Here is a 14,017-nt window from a genome sequence, read left to right as displayed (position 1 = left end):
TTCTGTTCCTAAAATTGGAGAAAGCTTGGTGGTCCTACCTTCCTTTGTATGTGTGTACCGGTAGATAATGTAGGATTTCTTTTTACCACTAAATTGCGGGCAAAAAAACAAATGGGTTTCTGTAATTCTCCAATTCCCTCTCCTCTTTTTCATGCACCCGATTTGGGTATTGTTTCATTTTTTCCCGCTTTGTGTTTGAGCCATTCAGCCTAGTGAGTGCTGCTAGCTTTGATGCTGACACGAATGTGTTTTCTGTGAACCGACAATTTGCCGGAGGTTCTACATGTCCGGGCATGTGACATGCTCCTTTGCGGGTGTATGCGTACACAGTTTAACATTCAAGTAACAGCATGTGGCCGAGGATGAGAAGTGTCATTACTCGCTTTTTTATGGTTGTATCCGAGGTCGTTACTCGCAAGTTTGGCTGTGCGTCCGAGTACTATTCCAACGTACTGGTGCTTGCATGCATTTCTTCTTGTGTGTCTGTAAATATGTATTGCATTTGCGAAATCCCAACTGCTTCATGTCCACAGCCTGTAGCATACACTGAAAAATAACTCATTGGTAGACCCGTTCAGCCGAGCTATGATGATCACAATATTGTTTTGCTAGACATACCAAGTTGGTACTACAATGTAATGTAACGACACATTTATGACCGATGACCTTTCTGAATTGACCATAAAACAGCAATATGAACAAGTAGTATAGAGTATAGACACGTGATACTGCAGGTATGCTGTATCAAGAGTACCGGGACAGCCTGACTAAACGTTCAACTGAGCATTGTCCTTGACATGGGATACCAGCGATAATATTGAAAAACAACTACATAAGAACAGGAGAATAGAATAAGCAGCAGTAATTTTGTGCATGCACGCCAATGTGTAATGTGAAGGAAGAAAACCTAGGGCATTACTCTACACTCTGTGCACATATCGTCGCCATCAAGCTGTGACTGAACGGATGCTTGTGCAAACGCTGTCGTGTTTGAATCTTCACACACCAGACCATCACCTACAGGGAAAATGCAGGCATACAAGCAGACAAACAAATGAAGAGACATTAGATATAGAAGATGAAGCATCATGAACAAACTCCTTGCCTCACACAGATTGCTCAAAAACAAAGTAATAATTATTATACTTCTTCAAGTATCAAAATTTACATTGAACATTAATGAAATATTTCTTCGAACAGAAATTGTTACGATGAGAAACAGTCCTCGGGGTGCCAATCGTAAACCATTCAATATAATTTGACTAATACTTACTTTTCATCATTTTTATCATCCTGAAGGATATTCTTGAAGAGGTTCGCTTGAAATGCCATCATATTCTGTAGCAAGCCCGCCTGAAACGTCTGGTTTTGCTGCAGCTGAGTATTCCGGTCCTTTGCCAGGTTGGACTGGTGGGTCATCGTCTGTTGTAACAGTGAAGTCTATAGCATTGAGAAAAGGGGCAACAATAACAAAATCAGTATTTACTTTACACTAGTCCACGTATATCAAATTCAATCAAATATAATCACAACAGTCCATAAACAGGAGTATGCAACTGTGATCTCTTTTCTATTGGCCAGATGCGCGGCACGCTGCCTTCATTACAACATTCAGCTGCAGTCTGCGCACTGCGCAAAATCAAACACCGCACTTTCCCTCTGGTTTGAAATGAACTTTCGTACGGAACTGGAGTTCACGTGCCAAAAGTTTAGAGATCTTGGAAGTGCTGGAACGAATCGAGCGGAAACGGATGGGCTCGCCCAATCAATTTTGGGTTTGAGTGCATGCTTTCAGAGCGTGATGGAGGCAAGTTACGTAATGAAGGCAGCACGCCGCGCACTGACCCATAACCACAGTTGCATACTTTTGTTTATACACTCTTGATAATTATTATTGCATATCCAGGAAATCAAAAATTCCAGACATCTACATGCATAAAAATTACAGATGTGCGCACACACACCGGCACACATACAAAAGATGCACAAACACATGCACAAACCTGGAATGTATGCTCCTTTCCCTGTTGTTGGGCTTGGATGTCTGCATACTGCGTCAGGAACTGCTGCTGCTGGTACGCCACCCGGGACGTTCCACTTGCTGTCGGCGTCGCCTTCTGCTCAGCCTTCACTGCCTTTGGTGGTGGAGTTACTGGGAGAGTATCATCATCATCATCATCATCATCATCATCATCACTGTCCATGTCGTGATCAACAAGCTCATGGCGCTTTCGTTTTGTACGTACTCCTTGTGCTGCGCCATCATCCTCAGACGATGTACTGGACGTGGAGTTGGTCTCACCAACTGGAGCTGCAACCACAAGCTTGGTAGCACCTTGCGATTCCTCACAAACAACAGCAGCTGTGTCGACAGCTCCTCCAAGTCCACAGCCCCAGGTGGGGTGATCGCCGAACAGTTCAAAGTATAGCCTGACGAGATGCCACTTGCACTTGTTTTCGATTTCCGACCAATCGACCTCCTCAATCGCATCGCCATCAAGCTGCTGGTCGTCGTCATCCACTCCTGATCCAGTAGGGGGCTCCTTTTTGTTCCTTTTCAGTATAGGAACGATCCACTTCTCCATCATCTTCTTGCCCAGCTTCTTCAGTCCGTCAATTTTATTCTTCACAACGTCATCAGTCAAGTCCTCCACATCATTTTCTCCGTGACTCGCCAGAAGTTTGCCATCTCTCTTCATTTCCACCAATTTTTTCCTCAGCCACTCTCTCTTTTCTTTGGCAGTCTTCATCTGCTTCTGGAACCGGCTGCTGACAACATGCCAAAGTTTCAGCGTGGCCCGCTCCAAATCTTTCGACCAATTGAACCCCATCACAAACGGAAGGAAGAGAAACACTGACAAAGAAATTGAAACTGACAAAACAAGTGAAAGACACAACAGATCTTGTTGTTTGTCGTCCGGTCTTGCTTCTTCAGAGCAGATTTCAAGTTTCCCGCCAGCATTTCACAGTTCACGTGATCATGAACAATGCAAGCCGCGATCGCGGCGAGCCACCACGCTACAAAACGCAACGCGAAAGCCCGTGGCAGGCCGCCACTCCGCGGCACTCGCTCGAGCCGCGGTTACCATGGTAAAACCCAAAAAATTACGTGCCGCGGAGCCGCGGAGCCGCAGTGGAACCCGGCCCTTACCCTAACCCTTACCCTAACCCTTACCCTAACCCTAACCCTAACCCTAACCCAAACACTGAGCCTAGCACTGAACCAAATCTAATACCCAAGCTTACATTTATTTGCAATTCTAAGCCTGGCCTTGAACTAATGCTGTTGAAAACGAGTGGAAAACGACAAAAAGCATTAACCCTAACCCTTACCCTAACCCTAACCCTAACTCTAGCCCTAGCCCTAAACCAAATCTAATACCCAAGCTTACATTTGTTTGCAATTCTAAGCCTTGCCTTGAACCAATGCTGTTGAAAAAGAGAAAAAAACGACAAAAAACATTAACCCTAACCCTAACCCTAACCCCAACTCTAGACCCAGCCCTAAACCAAAGGCTATTAGGAAGGGGTACAGCTAATTGCAATTCTAAGCCTAATCCAGAACCAATGCTGGTGAAAACGATCAAAACATGATAAAAACATAAACCCTTACTCTTACCCTAACCCTAACCCTACCCCTAACCCTAACCCTAACCCTAATCCTAAAGCAAAATATAATACCAAGGCAACCAGCTTATTGCAATTCTAAGCTACAGGCAATGCGAATGCAGGTGCAAACGCAAAACCGAACGCTAACCCTAACCCTAACCCTAACCCTAACCCTAACCCTAACCCAAACACTGACCCTAGCGCTGAACCAAATCTAATACCCAAGCTTTCATTTATTTGCAATTCTAAGCCTGGCCTTGAACTAACGCTGTTGAAAACTAGTAAAAAAAAAAAAAACATTAACCCTAACCCTAACCCTAACCCTAACTCTAGCCCTAGCCCTAAACCAAATATAATACCCAAGCTTACATTTGTTTGCAATTCTAAGCGTGGCGTTGAACTAATGCTGTTGAAGACGAGTAAAACAACGACAAAAAACATTAACCCTAACCCTAACCCTAACCCTAACCCTAACTCTAGACCTAGCCCTAACCAAAGGCTATTAAGAAGGGGTACAGCTAATTGCAATTCTAAGCCTAATCCTGAACCAATGCTGGCGAAAACGATCAAAAAACGATAAAAAACATAAACTCTAACCCTAACCCTTACCCTAACCCCAACCCTAACCCTAATCCTAAACCAAAATCTAATACCAAGGCATACACCTACTTGCAATTCTAAGAAACAGGCAATGCGGTACAAACGCAAAACCAAACGCTAACCCTAACCCTAACCCTAACCCTAACCCTAACCCTAGCCCTAACTCTTGCCCTAGCCCTAACCCAAAGGCTATTAGCAAGGGGTACAGCTAATTGCAATTCTAAGCCTAATCCTGAACCAATGCTGGCGAAAACGATCAAAAAACGATAAGAAACATTAACCCTAGCCCTAACCCTAATCCCAACCCTAACCCTAATCCTAAACCAAAATATAATATCAAGCCATACAGCTAATTGCAATTCTAAGAAACAGGCAATGCGAAGCTGGTGCAAACACAAAACTTAACGCTAACCCAAACCCTAACCCTAACCCTAACCCTAACCCTAACCCTTACCCTAACCCTAACCCTAGCCCTAACTCTAGCCCTAGCCCTAAACTAAAGGCTATTAGCAAGGGGTACAGCTAATTGAAATTCTAAGCCTAATCCTGAACCAACGCTGGCGAAAACGATCAAAAACATTAACCCTAACCCTAACCCTAACCCTAACCCTAACTCTAGACCTAGCCCTAAACCAAAGGCTATTAGGAAGGGGTACAGCTTATTGCAATTCTAAGCCTAATCCTGAACCAATGCTGGCGAAAACGATCAAAAAACGATAAAAACATTAACCCTAGCCCTAACCCTAACCCCAACCCTAACCCTAATCCTAAACCAAAATATAATACCAAGCCATGCAGCTAATTGCAATTCTAAGACACAGGCAATGCAAATGCTGGTGCAAACGCAAAATCAAACGCTAACCCTAAACCTAACCCTAACACTAACCCTAACCCTAACCCAAATACTGACCCTAAAAAAAATAATAATAACGGTTCGCGTGAGACTCGGCTGGAAGCCGGTTTTTCCGCATCCGTAGGAACGCCACCACCCTTCAAGGATCAAGGCGCAGATGCAGCTCCTAAAGCGGTGGGAGGTGAGTAGATCAGCTCACCAGCAAGTGGTCAAAGACCGAAAGTCCCATTCACTGCATCCATGTTTTCCATGACCCTAGCCCTGAAACAAATCTAATACCTTAAGCTTCCATTTATTTGAATTTCTAAAACTGGCCTTGAACTTATGCTGTTGGAAACGAGTAAAAAAACCGACAAAAAAACATTAACCCTAACCCTAACCCTAACCCTAACCCTAGCCCTAACCCTAACACTAACCCTAACCCTAACCCTAGCCCTAACTCTAGCCCTAGCCCTAAACTAAAGGCTATTAGCAAGGGGTACAGCTAATTGCAATTCTAAGCCTAATCCTGAACCAATGCTGCCGAAAACGATCAAAAACATTAACCCTAACCCTAACCCTAACCCTAACCCTAACCCTAACCCTAACCCTAACCCTAACCCTAATCCTAAAGCAAAATATAATACCAAGGCATCCAGCTAATTGCAATTCTAAGCCAGAGCAATGAGAATGCAGGTGCAAACGCAAAACCGAACGCTAACCCTAACCCTAACCCTAACCCTAACCCTAACCCTAACCCTAACCCTAACCCTAACCCAAACACTGACACTAGCGCTGAACCAAATCTAATACCCAAGCTTACATTTATTTAAAGAGTCGGCGTGGAGAAAGTAATTTTATTAGTGCAATTAGGAGTATAATCGATGCAGACATGGCCAAACAACAACGAGTTCATGGAATTTTTAAGGATTTAAAAATCCTTAAAAATTCCATGAACTCGTTGTTGTTTGGCCATGTCTGCATCGATTATACTCCTAATTACATTTATTTGCACGTCTAAGCCTGGCCTTGAACTGATGCTGTTGAAAACGAGTGAAAAACGACAAAAAACATTAACCCTAACCCTAACCCTAACCCTAACCCTAACCCTAACTCTAACCCTAGCCCTAAACCAAATCTAATACCCAAGCTTACATTTGTTTGCAATTCTAAGCGTGGCCTTGAACTGATGCTGTTGAAAACGAGTAAAAAAACGACAAAAAACATTAACCCTAACCCTAACCCTAACCCTAACCCTAACCCTAACCCTAACCGTAACCCTAACTCTAGACCTAGCCCTAAACCAAAGGCTATTAGGAAGGGGCACAGCTAATTTCAATTCTAAGCCTAATCCTGAACCAATGCTGCCGAAAAGGATCAAAAACATTAACCCTAACCCTTACCCTAACCCTAACCCTACCCCTAACCCTAACCCTAACCCTAACCCTAATCCTAAAGCAAAATATAATACCAAGGCATCCAGCTTATTGCAATTCTAAGCCACAGGCAATGCGAGTGCAGGTGCAAACACAAAACCGAACGCTAACGCTAACCCTAACCCTAACCCTTACCCTAACCCTAACCCTAACCCTAACCCAAACACTGACCCTAGCGCTGAACCAAATCTAATACCCAAGCTTTCATTTATTTGCAATTCTAAGCCTGGCCTTGAACTAATGCTGTTGAAGACGAGTAAAAAAACGACAAAAAACATTACCCCTAACCCTAACCCTAACCCTAACCCTAACCCTAACTCTAGACCTAGCTCTAACCAAAGGCTATTAGGAAGGGGTACAGCTAATTGCAATTCTAAGCCTAATCCTGAACCAATGCTGGCGAAAACGATCAAAAAACGATAAAAAACATTAACCCTAACCCTAACCCTTACCCTAACCCCAACCCTAACCCTAATCCTAAACCAAAATCTAATACCAAGGCATACACCTAATTGCAATATTCTAAGAAACAGGCAATGCGAATGCTGGTGCAAACGCAAAACCAAACGCTAACCCTAACCCTAACCCTAACCCTAACCCTAACCCTAACCCTAGCCCTAACTCTAGCCCTAGCCCTAACCCAAAGGCTATTAGCAAGGGGTACAGCAAATTGCAATTCTAAGCCTAATCCTGAACCAATGCTGGCGAAAACGATCAAAAAACGATAAAAAACATTAACCCTAGCCCTAACCCTAACCCCAACCCTAACCCTAATCCTAAACCAAAATATAATATCAAGCTATACAGCTAATTGCAATTCTAAGAAACAGGCTAACCCTAACCCTTACCCTAACCCTAACCCTAACCCTAACCCTAGCCCTAACTCCAGCCCTAGCCCTAACCCAAAGGCTATTAGCAAGGGGTACAGCTATTTGCAATTCTAAGCCTAATCCTGAACCAATGCTGGCGAAAACGATCAAAAAACGATCAAAAATATTAACCCTAGCCCTAACCCTAACCCCAACCCTAACCCTAATCCTAAACCAAAATATAATATCATGCCATACAGCTTATTGCAATTCTAAGAAACAGGCAATGCGAAGCTGGTGCAAACGCAAAACTAAACGCTAACCCAAACCCTAACCCCAACCCTAACCCTAACCCTAACCCTAACCCTAACCCTAACCCTAACCGCAACCCTAACCCTAACCCTAACCCTAACCCTAACCCTAACCCTAACCCTAGCCCTAACTCTAGCCCTAGCCCTAAACTAAAGGCTATTAGCAAGGGGTACAGCTAATTGCAATACTAAGCCTAATCCTGAACCAATGCCGGCGAAATAGATCAAAAACATTAACCCTAACCCTAACCCTAACCCTAACCCTAACTCTAATCCTAAAGCAAAATATAATACCAAGGCATCCAGCTTATTGCAATTTTAAGCTACAGGCAATGCGAATGCAGGTGCAAACGCAAAACCGAACGCTAACCCTAACCCTAACCCTAACCCTAACCCTAACCCTAACCCTGACCCTATCCCAAACACTGACCCTAGCGCTGAACCAAATCTAATACCCAAGCTTTCATTTATTTGCAATTCTAAGCCTGGCCTTGAACTAACGCTGTTGAAAACGAGTAAAAAACGACAAAAAACATTAACCCTAACCCTAACCCTAACCCTAACTCTAGCCCTAGCCCTAAACCAAATCTAATACCCAAGCTTACATTTGTTTGCAATTCTAAGCGTGGCGTTGAACTAATGCTGTTGAAGACGAGTAAAATAACGACAAAAAACATTAATCCTAACCCTAACCCTAACCCTAACCCTAACCCTAACCCTAACTCTAGACCTAGCCCTAACCAAAGTCTATTAAGAAGGGGTACAGCTAATTGCAATTCTAAGCCTAATCCTGAACCAATGCTGGCGAAAACGATCAAAAAACGATAAAAAACATTAACTCTAACCCTAACCCTTACCCTAACCCCAACCCTAACCCTAATCCTAAACCAAAATCTAATACCAAGGCATACACCTACTTGCAATTCTAAGAAACAGGCAATGCGAATGCTGGTACAAACGCAAAAGCAAACGCTAACCCTAACCCTAACCCTAACCCTAACCCTTACCCTAACCCTAGCCCTAACTCTTGCCCTAGCCCTAACCCAAAGGCTATTAGCAAGGGGTACAGCTAATTGCAATTCTAAGCCTAATCCTGAACCAATGCTGGCGAAAACGATCAAAAAACGATAAGAAACATTAACCCTAGCCCTAACCCTAATCCCAACCCTAACCCTAATCCTAAACCAAAATATAATATCAAGCCATACAGCTAATTGCACTTCTAAGAAACAGGCAATGCGAAGCTGGTCCAAACGCAAAACTAAACGCTAACCCAAACCCTAACCCTAACCCTAACCCGAACCCTAACCCTAACCCTAGCCCTAACTCTAGCCATAGCCCTGAACTAAAGGCTATTAGCAAGGGGTACAGCTAATTGAAATTCTAAGCCTAATCCTGAACCAACGCTGGCGAAAACGATCAAAAACATTAACCCTAACCCTAACCCTAACCCTAACCCTAATTCTAGACCTAGCCCTAAACCAAAGGCTATTAGGAAGGGGTACAGCTAATTGCAATTCTAAGCCTAATCCTGAACCAATGCTGCCGAAAAGGATCAAAAACATTAACCCTAACCCTAACCCTAACCCTAACCCTAACCCTAACCCTAATCCTAAAGCAAAATATAATACCAAGGCATCCAGCTAATTGCAATTCTAAGCCAGAGCAATGAGAATGCAGGTGCAAACGCAAAACCGAACGCTAACCCTAACCCTAACCCTAACCCTAACCCTAACCCTAACCCTAACCCTAACCCAAACACTGACACTAGCGCTGAACCAAATCTAATACCCAAGCTTACATTTATTTGCACGTCTAAGCCTGGCCTTGAACTCATGCTGTTGAAAACGAGTGAAAAACGACAAAAAACATTAACCCTAACCCTAACCCTAACCCTAACCCTAACTCTAACCCTAGCCCTAAACCAAATCTAATACCCAAGCTTACATTTGTTTGCAATTCTAAGCGTGGCCTTGAACTGATGCTGTTGAAAACGAGTAAAAAAACGACAAAAAACATTAACCCTAACCCTAACCCTAACCCTAACCCTAACCCTAACCCTAACCCTAACCCTAACTCTAGACCTAGCCCTAAACCAAAGGCTATTAGGAAGGGGCACAGCTAATTGCAATTCTAAGCCTAATCCAGAACCAATGCTGGCGAAAACGATCAAAACACGATAAAAACATAAACCCTAACCCCTACCCTAACCCTAACCCTACCCCTAACCCTAACCCTAACCCTAACCCTAATCCTAAAGCAAAATATAATACCAAGGCATCCAGCTTATTGCAATTCTAAGCCACAGGCAATGCGAGTGCAGGTGCAAACACAAAACCGAACGCTAACGCTAACCCTAACCCTAACCCTTACCCTAACCCTAACCCTAACCCTAACCCAAACACTGACCCTAGCGCTGAACCAAATCTAATACCCAAGCTTTCATTTATTTGCAATTCTAAGCCTGGCCTTGAACTAATGCTGTTGAAGACGAGTAAAAAAACGACAAAAAACATTACCCCTAACCCTAACCCTAAACCTAACCCTAACCCTAACTCTAGACCTAGCCCTAACCAAAGGCTATTAGGAAGGGGTACAGCTAATTGCAATTCTAAGCCTAATCCTGAACCAATGCTGGCGAAAACGATCAAAAAACGATAAAAAACATTAACCCTAACCCTAACCCTTACCCTAACCCCAACCCTAACCCTAATCCTAAACCAAAATCTAATACCAAGGCATACACCTAATTGCAATATTCTAAGAAACAGGCAATGCGAATGCTGGTGCAAACGCAAAACCAAACGCTAACCCTAACCCTAACCCTAACCCTAACCCTAACCCTAACCCTAACCCTAACCCTAGCCCTAACTCTAGCCCTAGCCCTAACCCAAAGGCTATTAGCAAGGGGTACAGCAAATTGCAATTCTAAGCCTAATCCTGAACCAATGCTGGCGAAAACGATCAAAAAACGATAAAAAACATTAACCCTAGCCCTAACCCTAACCCCAACCCTAACCCTAATCCTAAACCAAAATAATATCAAGCTATACAGCTAATTGCAATTCTAAGAAACAGGCTAACCCTAACCCTTACCCTAACCCTAACCCTAACCCTAACCCTAGCCCTAACTCTAGCCCTAGCCCTAACCCAAAGGCTATTAGCAAGGGGTACAGCTATTTGCAATTCTAAGCCTAATCCTGAACCTATGCTGGCGAAAACGATCAAAAAACGATCAAAAACATTAACCCTAGCCCAAACCCTAACCCCAACCCTAACCCTAATCCTAAACCAAAATATAATATCATGCCATACAGCTTATTGCAATTCTAAGAAACAGGCAATGCGAAGCTGGTGCAAACGCAAAACTAAACGCTAACCCAAACCCTAACCCCAACCCTAACCCTAACCCTAACCCTAACCCTAACCCTAACCGCAACCCTAACCCTAACCCTAACCCTAACCCTAACCCTAACCCTAACCCCAACCCTAACCCTAGCCCTAACTCTAGCCCTAGCCCTAAACTAAAGGCTATTAGCAAGGGGTACAGCTAATTGCAATACTAAGCCTAATCCTGAACCAATGCTGGCGAAATAGATCAAAAACATTAACCCTAACCCTAACCCTAACCCTAACCCTAACCCTAACCCTAATCCTAAAGCAAAATATAATACCAAGGCATCCAGCTTATTGCAATTCTAAGCTACAGGCAATGCGAATGCAGGTGCAAACGCAAAACCGAACGCTAACCCTAACCCTAACCCTAACCCTAACCCTAACCCTAACCCAAACACTGACCCTAGCGCTGAACCAAATCTAATACCCAAGCTTTCATTTATTTGCAATTCTAAGCCTGGCCTTGAACTAACGCTGTTGAAAACGAGTAAAAAACGACAAAAAACATTAACCCTAACCCTAACCCTAACTCTAGCCCTAGCCCTAAACCAAATCTAATACCCAAGCTTACATTTGTTTGCAATTCTAAGCGTGGCGTTGAACTAATGCTGTTGAAGACGAGTAAAATAACGACAAAAAAACATTAACCCTAACCCTAACCCTAACCCTAACCCTAACTCTAGACCTAGCCCTAACCAAAGGCTATTAAGAAGGGGTACAGCTAATTGCAATTCTAAGCCTAATCCTGAACCAATGCTGGCGAAAACGATCAAAAAACGATAAAAACATTAACTCTAACCTTAACCCTTACCCTAACCCCAACCCTAACCCTAATCCTAAACCAAAATCTAATACCAAGGCATACACCTACTTGCAATTCTAAGAAACAGGCAATGCACACTGAACAAGCAGTTTGTTTCATCCGGCATTCCGGAAGATCCGAATTGGGTCATTCCATCGCTGTCCCCAGCCCCTGAACTTAGCGCACCACTCACACGCGTCGTTACCACGACTGCTACCGTCTGTAAGCACCTCAAACTCCTGAAGAATTGTAAGTCCCCTGGCGAAGATGGCATACCCAATGAGGTTCTCAAATGGCTTGCGCCATCTCTGTCCTATCCCTTGTGCCTGCTCTTTAACATGTCATATCGTACAGGAGTATTTCCGTCCGTCTGGAAATCTGCTGTTATCGTCCCGATCTATAAGAAAGGCCAACGCTCTCAGGCTGGCAACTACAGACCAATCTCTCTCCTTCCCGCTGTGTCCAAGGTCTGTGAACGTATTTTCTTTGAGTCTCTGTACTGCCACGTCACCCCAGCGCTTTCACCATCTCAATCCGGTTTCTGCCGTGGAGACTCCACAACTTTCCAACTAACACGTCTAGTACAAGACATCTACACCCAGCGGAACCTCAGGCGGCATGTTGGCATCGTGTTCTTTGACCTAGCGAAAGCTTTCGACACCGTCTGGCATCGTGGTCTGCTTGCAAAGCTAGAGTCCGTCTTCTTGGTACACGGTCCAGCCCTGCAATGGCTCTCATCCTATCTTTCCTGCCGCCACCAGACTGTCAGAGTATCTACCTCCCTATCAGACCCATTACTAGTCGTGTCTGGGGTACCCCAGGGGTCCATACTTGGGCCGCTCCTATTTCTACTGTACGTTAATGACTTGCCAGCCCTTGTACCAAATGTAAGTCTTTTTGCTGACGACACTGCTCTGATGTGCTCCGACAGCTCGGCAGACAACCTCACGGCCTCCATGCAGTCCGGGGTCAACGCTACAGTAACATGGATGGAAACCTGGAAACTGAAGCCTAACCTCGCCAAAACCGAGGCCATGTTCTTCTCTCCCTCGCCCCCCACTCAACTTCTGTATTTTCCTGGTCTAAATAGTACACCTATTAAAGTTGTTAACGAGCACAAGCACCTGGGCGTTATTCTCGACCGCCAACTCTCCTGGTCTCCACAAGTCCAGTCTGTGTGCAAGCGTGCGAGTGCGTCCTTAGGTATGCTACAACCCCACTGCCAACACTTGAATGATAACTGCAGAGAATTGTTCTTTAAGTCGTACATTTTGCCTATATTTGACTATTGCGATATAGCTTGGTGCGGGTTGTCTCAGACTTTACTCCACAGACTGGAGGTACATCAACGCTTGCTTCTGAAAATTCTGCTTCGAAAAGACCAAACATTTGCCTCCCTTTGTCTTTATAAACTTGCTTCCACGCACCCTCTTCTTGCCCGACATCAGCAGCATCTTTGTATCCTTGTGCAAAAAATCTTCCTAGCCCAAGTCCCGAAACATATTGCCAAGTACAACTGGTTTGTTACCACTAGACCAACACGCAATGCCTTATCACTGCCCCGAGCTAGTTCCTCTCTGTTTTTGAAATCCCCTTTCTTCTCAGCATACTCCCTTTGGTCTAACCTGCCTACTAGCATTAAGACATGCCAGGATATCAGGAAATTCACAGTCCAGCTTTCCACACTGTTTCATCCGAAGTGATCCCATGTATTATTAATGTGCCTCCCTTTCTTTTTCTCTCCCTATCTCCTTTCCCTCTCTGACAGCATCTTTCTTTTTTTTCCCTTTTAGCTTGCCGTGGTTGGCTATCACCTGACCTCTCATGTTTATTGGCAGTCTTCGGACGGGCCAGGAGATGTTGAATAAATAAATAAATAAATAAATGCGAATGCTGGTACAAACGCAAAAGCAAACGCTTACCCTAACCCTAACCCTAACCCTAACCCTAGCCCTAACTCTTGCCCTAGCCCTAACCCAAAGGCTATTAGCAAGGGGTACAGCTAATTGCAATTCTAAGCCTAATCCTGAACCAATGCTGGCGAAAACGATCAAAAAACGATAAGAAACATTAACCCTAGCCCTAACCCTAATCCCAACCCTAACCCTAATCCTAAACCAAAATATAATATCAAGCCATACAGCTAATTGCAATTCTAAGAAACAGGCAATGCGAAGCTGGTGCAAACGCAAAACTAAACGCTAACCCAAACCCTAACCCTA

At 44.1% G+C, this 14,017-nt stretch overlaps 1 long non-coding RNA gene across 1 annotated transcript; it reads right to left on the bottom strand.

The window, feature by feature from the left end:
- Positions 1-584: 584 nt before the first annotated feature.
- LOC135806936 (uncharacterized) lies at positions 585-1,459 on the bottom strand. Its single transcript, XR_010551354.1, has 2 exons — positions 1,274-1,459; positions 585-1,017 (listed from the first exon to the last, which is right to left on the bottom strand). It is a non-coding gene; the product is annotated as an uncharacterized LOC135806936 (long non-coding RNA).
- Between the last annotated feature and the right edge of the window lie 12,558 nt (positions 1,460-14,017).

The sequence above is a fragment of the Sycon ciliatum genome, chromosome 1 (assembly GCF_964019385.1).
Source record: "Sycon ciliatum chromosome 1, ocSycCili1.1, whole genome shotgun sequence".
NCBI lineage: Eukaryota > Metazoa > Porifera > Calcarea > Leucosolenida > Sycettidae > Sycon > Sycon ciliatum.
Note: the sequence above shows the minus strand (reverse complement) of the source record. Positions and strands in the feature narration are given on the sequence as shown.